A 14,620-nucleotide genomic window follows, 5' to 3' on the forward strand; every position below is an offset into this window, starting at 1 on the left:
CCACGATGTTACACTGTTTGTGTGCTTATTGTAAACATCCACGATGTCACACTGTTTGTGTGTGTTGTAAACATCCACGATGTTACACTGTGTTTGTGTGTGTGTTGTAAACATCCACGATGTCACACTGTTTGTGTGTGTGTTGTAAACATCCACGATGTCACACTGTTTGTGTGTGTTGTAAACATCCACGATGTTACACTGTTTGTGTGTGTTGCAAACATCCATGGTGTTACACTGTGTTTGTGTGTGTGTTGTAAACATCCATGGTGTTACACTGTGTTTGTGTGGTTGTTGTAAACATCCACGATGTCACACTGTGTTTGTGTGTGTGTGTTGTAAACATCCATGGTGTTACACTGTGTTTGTGTGCTTATTGTAAACATCCACAATGTTACACTGTGTTTGTGTGTGTGTTGTAAACATCCATGGTGTTACACTGTGTTTGTGTGTGTGTTGTAAACATCCACGATGTTACACTGTGTTTGTGTGTGTGTTGTAAACATCCATGGTGTTACACTGTGTTTGTGTGTGTGTTGTAAACATCCATGGTGTTACACTGTGTTTGTGTGGTTGTTGTAAACATCCACGATGTCACACTGTGTTTGTGTGGTTGTTGTAAACATCCATGGTGTTACACTGTTTGTGTGCTTGTTGTAAACATCCATGGTGTTACACTGTGTTTGTGTGTGTGTTGTAAACATCCATGGTGTTACACTGTGTTTGTGTGTGTGTTGTAAACATCCATGGTGTTACACTGTGTTTGTGTGCTTGTTGTAAACATCCACGATGTTACACTGTGTTTGTGTGTGTGTTGTAAACATCCATGGTGTTACACTGTTTGTGTGCGTGTTGTAAACATCCACGATGTCACACTGTTTGTGTGGTTGTTGTAAACATCCACGATGTCACACTGTTTGTGTGCTTATTGTAAACATCCACGATGTCACACTGTTTGTGTGTGTTGTAAACATCCACGATGTTACACTGTTTGTGTGTGTTGTAAACATCCATGGTGTTACACTGTTTGTGTGTGTGTTATAAACATCCACGATGTTACACTGTGTTTTGTGTGTGTGTTGTAAACATCCACGATGTTACACTGTTTGTGTGTGTTGTAAACATCCACGATGTCACACTGTTTGTGTGTGTTGTAAACATCCACGATGTTACACTGTTTGTGTGTGTTGTAAACATCCACGATGTTACACTGTTTGTGTGTGTTGTAAACATCCACGATGTTACACTGTTTGTGTGTGTTGTAAACATCCACGATGTTACACTGTTTGTGTGTGTTGTAAACATCCATGATGTTACACTGTTTGTGTGTGTTGTAAACATCCACGATGTTACACTGTTTGTGTGCTTATTGTAAACATCCACGATGTCACACTGTTTGTGTGTGTTGTAAACATCCACGATGTTACACTGTGTTTGTGTGTGTGTTGTAAACATCCACGATGTCACACTGTTTGTGTGTGTGTTGTAAACATCCACGATGTCACACTGTTTGTGTGTGTTGTAAACATCCACGATGTTACACTGTTTGTGTGTGTTGTAAACATCCACGATGTTACACTGTTTGTGTGTGTTGTAAACATCCACGATGTTACACTGTTTGTGTGTGTTGTAAACATCCACGATGTTACACTGTTTGTGTGCTTGTTGTAAACATCCACGATGTCACACTGTTTGTGTGTGTTGTAAACATCCACGATGTCACACTGTTTGTGTGTGTGTTGTAAACATCCACGATGTCACACTGTTTGTGTGTGTTGTAAACATCCACGATGTCACACTGTTTGTGTGTGTTGTAAACATCCACGATGTCACACTGTTTGTGTGTGTTGTAAACATCCACGATGTTACACTGTTTGTGTGCGTGTTGTAAACATCCACGATGTCACACTGTTTGTGTGCTTGTTGTAAACATCCACGATGTCACACTGTTTGTGTGCGTGTTGTAAACATCCACGATGTCACACTGTTTGTGTGTTTTGTAAACATCCACGATGTTACACTGTGTTTTTTGTGCGTGTCGTAAACATCCACGATGTTACACTGTTTGTGTGTGTTGTAAACATCCACGATGTTACACTGTTTGTGTGCGTGTTGTAAACATCCACGATGTCACACTGTTTGTGTGTGTTGTAAACATCCACGATGTTACACTGTTTGTGTGTGTGTTGTAAACATCCATGGTGTTACACTGTGTTTGTGTGGTTGTTGTAAACATCCACGATGTCACACTGTGTTTGTGTGTGTTGTAAACATCAATGGTGTTACACTGTGTTTGTGTGCTTGTTGTAAACATCCACGATGTCACACTGTTTGTGTGCTTGTTGTAAACATCCACGATGTCACACTGTTTGTGTGCGTGTTGTAAACATCCACGATGTCACACTGTTTGTGTGTGTTGTAAACATCCACGATGTTACACTGTTTGTGTGTGTTGTAAACATCCACGATGTTACACTGTTTGTGTGGTTGTTGTAAACATCCACGATGTTACACTGTGTTGTGTGTGTGTGTTGTAAACATCCACGATGTTACACTGTTTGTGTGTGTTGTAAACATCCACGATGTTACACTGTTTGTGTGCGTGTTGTAAACATCCACGATGTCACACTGTTTGTGTGTGTTGTAAACATCCACGATGTCACACTGTTTGTGTGTGTTGTAAACATCCATGGTGTTACACTGTTTGTGTGTGTGTTGTAAACATCCACGATGTTACACTGTTTGTGTGTGTGTTGTAAACATCCACAATGTTACACTGTTTGCGTGTGTTGTAAACATCCACGATGTCACACTGTGTTTGTGTGCTTGTTGTAAACATCCACGATGTTACACTGTGTTTTGTGTGCTTGTTGTAAACATCCACGATGTCACACTGTGTTTTGTGTGCTTGTTGTAAACATCCACGATGTCACACTGTTTGTGTGTGTGTTGTAAACATCCACGATGTCACACTGTGTTTTGTGTGCTTGTTGTAAACATCCACGATGTCACACTGTGTTTTGTGTGCTTGTTGTAAACATCCACGATGTCACACTGTGTTTTGTGTGCTTGTTGTAAACATCCATGGTGTCACACTGTGTTTTGTGTGCGTGTTGTAAACATCTACGATGTTACACTGTTTGTGTGTGTTGTAAACATCCACGATGTCACACTGTGTTTGTGTGTGTTGTAAACATCCACGATGTCACACTGTGTTTGTGTGTGTTGTAAACATCCACGATGTTACACTGTTTGTGTGCTTGTTGTAAACATCCACGATGTCACACTGTGTTTGTGTGTGTTGTAAACATCCACGATGTTACACTGTTTGTGTGTGTTGTAAACATCCATGGTGTCACACTGTGTTTTGTGTGCGTGTTGTAAACATCCACGATGTTACACTGTTTGTGTGTGTTGTAAACATCCACGATGTCACACTGTTTGTGTGCTTGTTGTAAACATCCACGATGTCACACTGTTTGTGTGTGTGTTGTAAACATCCACAATGTCACACTGTGTTTTGTGTGCGTGTTGTAAACATCCACGATGTTACACTGTTTGTGTGTGTTGTAAACATCCACGATGTCACACTGTTTGTGTGCTTGTTGTAAACATCCACGATGTCACACTGTTTGTGTGTGTGTTGTAAACATCCACAATGTCACACTGTGTTTTGTGTGCGTGTTGTAAACATCCACGATGTCACACTGTGTTTGTGTGTGTTGTAAACATCCACGATGTTACACTGTTTGTGTGTGTTGTAAACATCCATGGTGTCACACTGTGTTTTGTGTGCGTGTTGTAAACATCCACGATGTCACACTGTTTGTGTGTGTTGTAAACATCCACGATGTTACACTGTTTGTGTGTGTGTTGTAAACATCCACGATGTCACACTGTTTGTGTGTGTGTTGTAAACATCCACGATGTCACACTGTTTGTGTGCTTGTTGTAAACATCCACGATGTCACACTATTTGTGTGTGTGTTGTAAACATCCACGATGTTACACTGTTTGTGTGTGTTGTAAACATCCACGATGTCACACTGTGTTTTGTGTGCGTGTTGTAAACATCCACGATGTTACACTGTTTGTGTGTGTTGTAAACATCCACGATGTCACACTGTTTGTGTGCGTGTTGTAAACATCCACGATGTTACACTGTTTGTGTGCGTGTTGTAAACATCCACGATGTCACACTGTTTGTGTGTGTTGTAAACATCCACGATGTTACACTGTTTGTGTGTGTGTTGTAAACATCCACGATGTCACACTGTTTGTGTGTGTGTTGTAAACATCCACGATGTCACACTGTTTGTGTGCTTGTTGTAAACATCCACGATGTCACACTATTTGTGTGTGTGTTGTAAACATCCACGATGTCACACTGTTTGTGTGTGTTGTAAACATCCATGGTGTCACACTGTGTTTGTGTGTGTGTTGTAAACATCCATGGTGTCACACTGTGTTTGTGTGTGTTGTAAACATCCACGATGTCACACTGTGTGTGCGTGTTGTAAACATCCACGATGTCACACTGTTTGTGTGGTTGTTGTAAACATCCACGATGTCACACTGTTTGTGTGTGTTGTAAACATCCACGATGTCACACTGTTTGTGTGTGTGTTGTAAACATCCACGATGTCACACTGTGTGTGCGTGTTGTAAACATCCACGATGTCACACTGTTTGTGTGGTTGTTGTAAACATCCACGATGTCACACTGTTTGTGTGTGTTGTAAACATCCACGATGTCACACTGTTTGTGTGTGTGTTGTAAACATCCACAATGTCACACTGTGTTTTGTGTGCGTGTTGTAAACATCCACGATGTCACACTGTGTTTGTGTGTGTTGTAAACATCCACGATGTTACACTGTTTGTGTGTGTTGTAAACATCCATGGTGTCACACTGTGTTTTGTGTGCGTGTTGTAAACATCCACGATGTCACACTGTTTGTGTGTGTTGTAAACATCCACGATGTTACACTGTTTGTGTGTGTGTTGTAAACATCCACGATGTCACACTGTTTGTGTGTGTGTTGTAAACATCCACGATGTCACACTGTTTGTGTGCTTGTTGTAAACATCCACGATGTCACACTATTTGTGTGTGTGTTGTAAACATCCACGATGTTACACTGTTTGTGTGTGTTGTAAACATCCACGATGTCACACTGTGTTTTGTGTGCGTGTTGTAAACATCCACGATGTTACACTGTTTGTGTGTGTTGTAAACATCCACGATGTCACACTGTTTGTGTGCGTGTTGTAAACATCCACGATGTTACACTGTTTGTGTGCGTGTTGTAAACATCCACGATGTCACACTGTTTGTGTGTGTTGTAAACATCCACGATGTTACACTGTTTGTGTGTGTGTTGTAAACATCCACGATGTCACACTGTTTGTGTGTGTGTTGTAAACATCCACGATGTCACACTGTTTGTGTGCTTGTTGTAAACATCCACGATGTCACACTATTTGTGTGTGTGTTGTAAACATCCACGATGTCACACTGTTTGTGTGTGTTGTAAACATCCATGGTGTCACACTGTGTTTGTGTGTGTGTTGTAAACATCCATGGTGTCACACTGTGTTTGTGTGTGTTGTAAACATCCACGATGTCACACTGTGTGTGCGTGTTGTAAACATCCACGATGTCACACTGTTTGTGTGGTTGTTGTAAACATCCACGATGTCACACTGTTTGTGTGTGTTGTAAACATCCACGATGTCACACTGTTTGTGTGTGTGTTGTAAACATCCACGATGTCACACTGTGTGTGCGTGTTGTAAACATCCACGATGTCACACTGTTTGTGTGGTTGTTGTAAACATCCACGATGTCACACTGTGTTTGTGTGCTTGTTGTAAACATCCATGGTGTTACACTGTGTTTGTGTGCTTGTTGTAAACATCCATGGTGTTACACTGTGTTTGTGTGCTTCTTGTAAACATCCACGATGTTACACTGTTTGTGTGGTTGTTGTAAACATCCACGATGTCACACTGTGTTTGTGTGCTTGTTGTAAACATCCATGGTGTTACACTGTGTTTGTGTGGTTGTTGTAAACATCCATGGTGTTACACTGTGTTTGTGTGGTTGTTGTAAACATCCATGGTGTTACACTGTGTTTGTGTGGTTGTTGTAAACATCCATGGTGTTACACTGTGTTTGTGTGCTTGTTGTAAACATCCATGGTGTTACACTGTGTTTGTGTGCGTGTTGTGAACATCCATGGTGTTACACTGTGTTTGTGTGCTTGTTGTAAACATCCATGGTGTTACACTGTTTGTGTGTGTTGTAAACATCCACGATGTTACACTGTTTGTGTGTGTTGTAAACATCCACGATGTTACACTGTTTGTGTGGTTGTTGTAAACATCCACGATGTCACACTGTTTGTGTGCTTATTGTAAACATCCACGATGTCACACTGTTTGTGTGTGTTGTAAACATCCACGATGTTACACTGTGTTTTGTGTGTGTGTTGTAAACATCCACGATGTTACACTGTTTGTGTGTGTTGTAAACATCCACGATGTCACACTGTTTGTGTGTGTTGTAAACATCCACGATGTTACACTGTTTGTGTGTGTTGTAAACATCCACGATGTTACACTGTTTGTGTGTGTTGTAAACATCCACGATGTTACACTGTTTGTGTGTGTTGTAAACATCCATGGTGTCACACTGTGTTTTGTGTGCGTGTTGTAAACATCCACGATGTTACACTGTTTGTGTGTGTTGTAAACATCCACGATGTCACACTGTTTGTGTGCTTGTTGTAAACATCCACGATGTCACACTGTTTGTGTGTGTGTTGTAAACATCCACAATGTCACACTGTGTTTTGTGTGCGTGTTGTAAACATCCACGATGTTACACTGTTTGTGTGTGTTGTAAACATCCACGATGTCACACAGTTTGTGTGCGTGTTGTAAACATCCACGATGTTACACTGTTTGTGTGCGTGTTGTAAACATCCACGATGTCACACTGTTTGTGTGTGTTGTAAACATCCACGATGTTACACTGTTTGTGTGTGTGTTGTAAACATCCACGATGTCACACTGTTTGTGTGTGTGTTGTAAACATCCACGATGTCACACTGTTTGTGTGCTTGTTGTAAACATCCACGATTTCACACTATTTGTGTGTGTGTTGTAAACATCCACGATGTTACACTGTTTGTGTGCGTGTTGTAAACATCCACGATGTCACACTGTTTGTGTGTGTTGTAAACATCCACGATGTCACACTGTTTGTGTGTGTGTTGTAAACATCCATGGTGTCACACTGTGTTTGTGTGTGTTGTAAACATCCATGGTGTCACACTGTGTTTGTGTGTGTGTTGTAAACATCCATGGTGTCACACTGTGTTTGTGTGTGTTGTAAACATCCACGATGTCACACTGTGTGTGCGTGTTGTAAACATCCACGATGTCACACTGTTTGTGTGGTTGTTGTAAACATCCACGATGTCACACTGTTTGTGTGTGTTGTAAACATCCACGATGTCACACTGTTTGTGTGTGTGTTGTAAACATCCACGATGTCACACTGTGTGTGCGTGTTGTAAACATCCACGATGTCACACTGTTTGTGTGGTTGTTGTAAACATCCACGATGTCACACTGTGTTTGTGTGCTTGTTGTAAACATCCATGGTGTTACACTGTGTTTGTGTGCTTGTTGTAAACATCCATGGTGTTACACTGTGTTTGTGTGCTTCTTGTAAACATCCACGATGTTACACTGTTTGTGTGGTTGTTGTAAACATCCATGGTGTTACACTGTGTTTGTGTGCTTGTTGTAAACATCCATGGTGTTACACTGTGTTTGTGTGGTTGTTGTAAACATCCATGGTGTTACACTGTGTTTGTGTGGTTGTTGTAAACATCCATGGTGTTACACTGTGTTTGTGTGGTTGTTGTAAACATCCATGGTGTTACACTGTGTTTGTGTGCTTGTTGTAAACATCCATGGTGTTACACTGTGTTTGTGTGCGTGTTGTGAACATCCATGGTGTTACACTGTGTTTGTGTGCTTGTTGTAAACATCCATGGTGTTACACTGTTTGTGTGTGTTGTAAACATCCACGATGTTACACTGTTTGTGTGTGTTGTAAACATCCACGATGTTACACTGTTTGTGTGGTTGTTGTAAACATCCACGATGTCACACTGTTTGTGTGCTTATTGTAAACATCCACGATGTCACACTGTTTGTGTGTGTTGTAAACATCCACGATGTTACACTGTGTTTTGTGTGTGTGTTGTAAACATCCACGATGTTACACTGTTTGTGTGTGTTGTAAACATCCACGATGTCACACTGTTTGTGTGTGTTGTAAACATCCACGATGTTACACTGTTTGTGTGTGTTGTAAACATCCACGATGTTACACTGTTTGTGTGTGTTGTAAACATCCACGATGTTACACTGTTTGTGTGTGTTGTAAACATCCACGATGTCACACTGTTTGTGTGCTTGTTGTAAACATCCACGATGTCACACTGTTTGTGTGTGTGTTGTAAACATCCACAATGTCACACTGTGTTTTGTGTGCGTGTTGTAAATATCCACGATGTTACACTGTTTGTGTGTGTTGTAAACATCCACGATGTCACACTGTTTGTGTGCGTGTTGTAAACATCCACGATGTTACACTGTTTGTGTGCGTGTTGTAAACATCCACGATGTCACACTGTTTGTGTGTGTTGTAAACATCCACGATGTTACACTGTTTGTGTGTGTGTTGTAAACATCCACGATGTCACACTGTTTGTGTGTGTGTTGTAAACATCCACGATGTCACACTGTTTGTGTGCTTGTTGTAAACATCCACGATGTCACACTATTTGTGTGTGTGTTGTAAACATCCACGATGTTACACTGTTTGTGTGCGTGTTGTAAACATCCACGATGTCACACTGTTTGTGTGTGTTGTAAACATCCACGATGTCACACTGTTTGTGTGTGTGTTGTAAACATCCATGGTGTCACACTGTGTTTGTGTGTGTTGTAAACATCCATGGTGTCACACTGTGTTTGTGTGTGTGTTGTAAACATCCATGGTGTCACACTGTGTTTGTGTGTGTTGTAAACATCCACGATGTCACACTGTGTGTGCGTGTTGTAAACATCCACGATGTCACACTGTTTGTGTGGTTGTTGTAAACATCCACGATGTCACACTGTTTGTGTGTGTTGTAAACATCCACGATGTCACACTGTTTGTGTGTGTGTTGTAAACATCCACGATGTCACACTGTGTGTGCGTGTTGTAAACATCCACGATGTCACACTGTTTGTGTGGTTGTTGTAAACATCCACGATGTCACACTGTGTTTGTGTGCTTGTTGTAAACATCCATGGTGTTACACTGTGTTTGTGTGGTTGTTGTAAACATCCATGGTGTTACACTGTGTTTGTGTGGTTGTTGTAAACATCCATGGTGTTACACTGTGTTTGTGTGGTTGTTGTAAACATCCATGGTGTTACACTGTGTTTGTGTGCTTGTTGTAAACATCCATGGTGTTACACTGTGTTTGTGTGCGTGTTGTGAACATCCATGGTGTTACACTGTGTTTGTGTGCTTGTTGTAAACATCCATGGTGTTACACTGTTTGTGTGTGTTGTAAACATCCACGATGTTACACTGTTTGTGTGTGTTGTAAACATCCACGATGTTACACTGTTTGTGTGGTTGTTGTAAACATCCACGATGTCACACTGTTTGTGTGCTTATTGTAAACATCCACGATGTCACACTGTTTGTGTGTGTTGTAAACATCCACGATGTTACACTGTGTTTTGTGTGTGTGTTGTAAACATCCACGATGTTACACTGTTTGTGTGTGTTGTAAACATCCACGATGTCACACTGTTTGTGTGTGTTGTAAACATCCACGATGTTACACTGTTTGTGTGTGTTGTAAACATCCACAATGTTACACTGTTTGTGTGTGTTGTAAACATCCACGATGTTACACTGTTTGTGTGTGTTGTAAACATCCACGATGTTACACTGTTTGTGTGTGTTGTAAACATCCACGATGTTACACTGTTTGTGTGCTTATTGTAAACATCCACGATGTCACACTGTTTGTGTGTGTTGTAAACATCCACGATGTTACACTGTTTGTGTGTGTTGTAAACATCCACGATGTTACACTGTTTGTGTGTGTTGTAAACATCCACGATGTTACACTGTTTGTGTGTGTTGTAAACATCCACAATGTTACACTGTTTGTGTGTGTTGTAAACATCCACGATGTTACACTGTTTGTGTGCTTGTTGTAAACATCCACGATGTCACACTGTTTGTGTGTGTTGTAAACATCCACGATGTCACACTGTTTGTGTGTGTGTTGTAAACATCCACGATGTCACACTGTTTGTGTGTGTTGTAAACATCCACGATGTCACACTGTTTGTGTGTGTTGTAAACATCCACGATGTCACACTGTTTGTGTGTGTTGTAAACATCCACGATGTTACAGTGTTTGTGTGCGTGTTGTAAACATCCACGATGTCACACTGTTTGTGTGCTTGTTGTAAACATCCACGATGTCACACTGTTTGTGTGTGTGTTGTAAACATCCACGATGTCACACTGTTTGTGTGTGTTGTAAACATCCACGATGTTACACTGTGTTTTGTGTGCGTGTTGTAAACATCCACGATGTTACACTGTTTGTGTGTGTTGTAAACATCCACGATGTTACACTGTTTGTGTGCGTGTTGTAAACATCCACGATGTCACACTGTTTGTTTGTGTTGTAAACATCCACAATGTTACACTGTTTGTGTGTGTGTTGTAAACATCCATGGTGTTACACTGTGTTTGTGTGGTTGTTGTAAACATCCACGATGTCACACTGTGTTTGTGTGTGTGTTGTAAACATCCATGGTGTTACACTGTGTTTGTGTGCTTGTTGTAAACATCCACGATGTCACACTGTTTGTGTGCTTGTTGTAAACATCCACGATGTCACACTGTTTGTGTGCGTGTTGTAAACATCCACGATGTCACACTGTTTGTGTGTGTTGTAAACATCCACGATGTTACACTGTTTGTGTGTGTTGTAAACATCCACGATGTTACACTGTTTGTGTGGTTGTTGTAAACATCCACGATGTTACACTGTGTTTTGTGTGTGTGTTGTAAACATCCACGATGTTACACTGTTTGTGTGTGTTGTAAACATCCACGATGTTACACTGTTTGTGTGCGTGTTGTAAACATCCACGATGTCACACTGTTTGTGTGTGTTGTAAACATCCACGATGTCACACTGTTTGTGTGTGTTGTAAACATCCATGGTGTTACCTGTTTGTGTGTGTGTTGTAAACATCCACGGTGTTACACTGTTTGTGTGTGTGTTGTAAACATCCACGATGTTACACTGTTTGCGTGTGTTGTAAACATCCACGATGTCACACTGTGTTTGTGTGCTTGTTGTAAACATCCACGATGTTACACTGTGTTTTGTGTGCTTGTTGTAAACATCCACGATGTCACACTGTGTTTTGTGTGCTTGTTGTAAACATCCACGATGTCACACTGTTTGTGTGTGTGTTGTAAACATCCACGATGTCACACTGTGTTTTGTGTGCTTGTTGTAAACATCCACGATGTCACACTGTGTTTTGTGTGCTTGTTGTAAACATCCACGATGTCACACTGTGTTTTGTGTGCTTGTTGTAAACATCCATGGTGTCACACTGTGTTTTGTGTGCGTGTTGTAAACATCTACGATGTTACACTGTTTGTGTGTGTTGTAAACATCCACGATGTCACACTGTGTTTGTGTGTGTTGTAAACATCCACGATGTCACACTGTGTTTGTGTGTGTTGTAAACATCCACGATGTTACACTGTTTGTGTGCTTGTTGTAAACATCCACGATGTCACACTGTGTTTGTGTGTGTTGTAAACATCCACGATGTTACACTGTTTGTGTGTGTTGTAAACATCCATGGTGTCACACTGTGTTTTGTGTGCGTGTTGTAAACATCCACGATGTTACACTGTTTGTGTGGTTGTTGTAAACATCCACGATGTCACACTGTTTGTGTGTGTTGTAAACATCCACGATGTCACACTGTTTGTGTGTGTGTTGTAAACATCCACGATGTCACACTGTGTGTGCGTGTTGTAAACATCCACGATGTCACACTGTTTGTGTGGTTGTTGTAAACATCCACGATGTCACACTGTGTTTGTGTGCTTGTTGTAAACATCCATGGTGTTACACTGTGTTTGTGTGGTTGTTGTAAACATCCATGGTGTTACACTGTGTTTGTGTGGTTGTTGTAAACATCCATGGTGTTACACTGTGTTTGTGTGGTTGTTGTAAACATCCATGGTGTTACACTGTGTTTGTGTGCTTGTTGTAAACATCCATGGTGTTACACTGTGTTTGTGTGCGTGTTGTGAACATCCATGGTGTTACACTGTGTTTGTGTGCTTGTTGTAAACATCCATGGTGTTACACTGTTTGTGTGTGTTGTAAACATCCACGATGTTACACTGTTTGTGTGTGTTGTAAACATCCACGATGTTACACTGTTTGTGTGGTTGTTGTAAACATCCACGATGTCACACTGTTTGTGTGCTTATTGTAAACATCCACGATGTCACACTGTTTGTGTGTGTTGTAAACATCCACGATGTTACACTGTGTTTTGTGTGTGTGTTGTAAACATCCACGATGTTACACTGTGTTTTGTGTGTGTGTTGTAAACATCCACGATGTTACACTGTTTGTGTGTGTTGTAAACATCCACGATGTCACACTGTTTGTGTGTGTTGTAAACATCCACGATGTTACACTGTTTGTGTGTGTTGTAAACATCCACAATGTTACACTGTTTGTGTGTGTTGTAAACATCCACGATGTTACACTGTTTGTGTGTGTTGTAAACATCCACGATGTTACACTGTTTGTGTGTGTTGTAAACATCCACGATGTTACACTGTTTGTGTGCTTATTGTAAACATCCACGATGTCACACTGTTTGTGTGTGTTGTAAACATCCACGATGTTACACTGTTTGTGTGTGTTGTAAACATCCACGATGTTACACTGTTTGTGTGTGTTGTAAACATCCACGATGTTACACTGTTTGTGTGTGTTGTAAACATCCACAATGTTACACTGTTTGTGTGTGTTGTAAACATCCACGATGTTACACTGTTTGTGTGCTTGTTGTAAACATCCACGATGTCACACTGTTTGTGTGTGTTGTAAACATCCACGATGTCACACTGTTTGTGTATGTGTTGTAAACATCCACGATGTCACACTGTTTGTGTGTGTTGTAAACATCCACGATGTCACACTGTTTGTGTGTGTTGTAAACATCCACGATGTCACACTGTTTGTGTGTGTTGTAAACATCCACGATGTTACAGTGTTTGTGTGCGTGTTGTAAACATCCACGATGTCACACTGTTTGTGTGCTTGTTGTAAACATCCACGATGTCACACTGTTTGTGTGTGTGTTGTAAACATCCACGATGTCACACTGTTTGTGTGTGTTGTAAACATCCACGATGTTACACTGTGTTTTGTGTGCGTGTTGTAAACATCCACGATGTTACACTGTTTGTGTGTGTTGTAAACATCCACGATGTTACACTGTTTGTGTGCGTGTTGTAAACATCCACGATGTCACACTGTTTGTGTGTGTTGTAAACATCCACGATGTTACACTGTTTGTGTGTGTGTTGTAAACATCAATGGTGTTACACTGTGTTTGTGTGGTTGTTGTAAACATCCACGATGTCACACTGTGTTTGTGTGTGTGTTGTAAACATCCATGGTGTTACACTGTGTTTGTGTGCTTGTTGTAAACATCCACGATGTCACACTGTTTGTGTGCTTGTTGTAAACATCCACGATGTCACACTGTTTGTGTGCGTGTTGTAAACATCCACGATGTCACACTGTTTGTGTGTGTTGTAAACATCCACGATGTTACACTGTTTGTGTGTGTTGTAAACATCCACGATGTTACACTGTTTGTGTGGTTGTTGTAAACATCCACGATGTTACACTGTGTTTTGTGTGTGTGTTGTAAACATCCACGATGTTACACTGTTTGTGTGTGTTGTAAACATCCACGATGTTACACTGTTTGTGTGCGTGTTGTAAACATCCACGATGTCACACTGTTTGTGTGTGTTGTAAACATCCACGTTGTCACACTGTTTGTGTGTGTTGCAAACATCCATGGTGTTACACTGTTTGTGTGTGTGTTGTAAACATCCACGATGTTACACTGTTTGTGTGTGTGTTGTAAACATCCACGATGTTACACTGTTTGCGTGTGTTGTAAACATCCACGATGTCACACTGTGTTTGTGTGCTTGTTGTAAACATCCACGATGTTACACTGTGTTTTGTGTGCTTCTTGTAAACATCCACGATGTTACACTGTTTGTGTGGTTGTTGTAAACATCCATGGTGTTACACTGTGTTTGTGTGCTTGTTGTAAACATCCATGGTGTTACACTGTGTTTGTGTGGTTGTTGTAAACATCCATGGTGTTACACTGTGTTTGTGTGGTTGTTGTAAACATCCATGGTGTTACACTGTGTTTG

At 40.9% G+C, this 14,620-nt stretch overlaps 1 pseudogene; it reads right to left on the minus strand.

Annotated features, from left to right (window-relative positions):
- The window catches only part of LOC118938943, a 63,279-nt pseudogene that overhangs the window by 2,858 nt on the left and 45,801 nt on the right, over positions 1 to 14,620 (minus strand).

Source organism: Oncorhynchus mykiss, chromosome 15 (assembly GCF_013265735.2).
Source record: "Oncorhynchus mykiss isolate Arlee chromosome 15, USDA_OmykA_1.1, whole genome shotgun sequence".
NCBI classification, from domain to species: domain Eukaryota; kingdom Metazoa; phylum Chordata; class Actinopteri; order Salmoniformes; family Salmonidae; genus Oncorhynchus; species Oncorhynchus mykiss.